The following is a 2,168-nucleotide window of genomic DNA, read 5'->3' as shown; positions in this document are numbered from 1 at the left end:
GAAGGGGAGAGCCACGAGAGAGCTGGGCCAGGAGAAACGGCCCCTGATTCTAGCTCTCTTTCTTTCTCTCCCTTTCTTTGTTTCTTTCTCTCTGCTGAAGCGTTAAACGGTACGGTGACAGGAGTATTGCAAAGCACCACTGTGGGGGAGAGAAGAGAGCCCATGCACACTTCATCCATTATATCACATCCAATTAGCCCCCATCATTTGCCGGGCCAGACAGTCCTCATCCATCCCTGTTTAGCCTTCAGCCTCGAGTCCAGAGGACAGATATAGATATAGCAGCCAAGGGGCCACAAGTAGGCCAGGAGTGTGTGTGTGTGTGTGTGTGTTTACTCCTGTCCTGTAAAGGATGCTCGGCCCTCCTCCACCCCCATTCCTTCACACGCTGATAAAAGCCCGCCATCTGCAATCACTCTTCCTGCAGACAGCCCCTTAGCACACAGACAGTCCTAAATCTGCCCCAGACAGATGATCACACCTAGTACGGTACGGTCCTAGCGTTTGTGTGGTGCGTGTGTGTGTTTGTGTGAGAAAGAGAGAGAAACTAGAGGGAGATCTATGGCTGTGCAGGAGGATCTACAGCAGGTTCTTTCGTGCAGGTCAGTGAAGCGATGCCGAAGTACCGCCCTAAAGACCACGAACACACACACATACACAGCAGGTATGGAAGTTAGTGACAGTCATACACCCAACTCACCATGCTGACGCCAAAACACAGGACGAACACACACACACACCCACCCACCAAGCGCACGCATCAACTCTCCAGTGCACAGACACAGACACACACAGATGCCTCTCCAGAGGAAGGGGAGACAGATGGGATGCTAATGCTAATGGGACACATGGCTAAATGGGCTAACTGGACAGGATAAACACTGTTCCCCTGGTAACCAGAGGCACCCTCACCAGCCCTGCACTCTCCTCTTCTTTTCTCCCCCCTCCACCCTTCCATCTTCTCCCTTCTCTTTCACTCCCCTCTTCTCCTTCTCTGAACCCCTCCTCTCCTTCCCCCCTCCCCCCTCCCACGACTTCTCTTCTCTCTTCTCCTTCCCTCAACCCCTCCTCTCCTTTTGTCCCAGGCTCCTCTCCTGTCTCCTCCCCTCAGCATAGAGGTGATGTGTAATCACACATGACCTTCCTGGAACTGTGGCTCTTGTCCTGCCAGCTGGTTGGCTGGCTGGTTGGGTCCGTCGGCCAATTAGACCTCACAGCTGACAGGGAGGGCTGCCTGCCACTTCCTGGTGCCCTGGTCAAATTAGATTTCGTTTAGAAAATTACCCCGTGTCACGTCAGGTCAGCTGACACCCAAATGAGGGGTCAGGGGGCATCCGTTGCCCTGGGAGACTAGTACTAAATCACCACTGAGTGATTTAACAAAACACCTAGTTTAATGTCTCATTCCATTAAATTTTTCTCGTTCTATCCCCATCTGCGTCCTTTCACAGTTGAGGTTATTGTGTGGAATAATAGTTTGTTGATTCATGATCATTCTTCAGTGAGGTAATTTGACAATAATTCTGGTAGCTGAATCCCATAATACTGCGTTTAGCAGAGGTATGCGTCTTTCTGACCCCCCAAAAGACAGACAGACCGGTAGACAGACAGACAGACAGAAGGACGGCGAGGTTGGGGATAAAATATGACTCAGCAGGTTTCCCACCGGCTCCCTTTACGACTTCATCTCAATACCTCTTTAACAAGGAGCCCACCTAATCAATACGCATTCAATAGCTATCTGAGAGCCTGCGTGCGTGTGTGTGTGTGTGTGTCCACGCAAAGTGTATGTCCACATTTCCACGTGCCCGTGTGTGAGTGTGTGTGTGTGTGTGTGGCGTTAAACAGTCCATTGCGGCAGAGTGGAGAAGCCCCTGCTGAAGCAGACTGGTCCTCGTCTGGCCTGTGAGCCAGGCATCACACAGCGCTGGCGGAAGAGCCCGCTTCGCTCAGGACAAGCACTTCCACGACCCCCCGGGGGGCGGCACACTGGGGTCGATAACGTTGGAATAAACAAATATTCTGAAGAGGGGCCCTGAGTGGTTGCTGCACCCAATTAAACTCTGATGTGATTGAAAGGAGGCAAGTGGCCTGAGGTAAACACGCCTATGCTGCACTATTCTAGATGACTCTGGAGAGACGAACACGGAGATGAGACGGATCCACGT

Source organism: Osmerus mordax, chromosome 5 (genome assembly GCF_038355195.1).
Source record: "Osmerus mordax isolate fOsmMor3 chromosome 5, fOsmMor3.pri, whole genome shotgun sequence".
Lineage (NCBI taxonomy): Eukaryota > Metazoa > Chordata > Actinopteri > Osmeriformes > Osmeridae > Osmerus > Osmerus mordax.
This window is presented reverse-complemented; position numbering follows the sequence as displayed.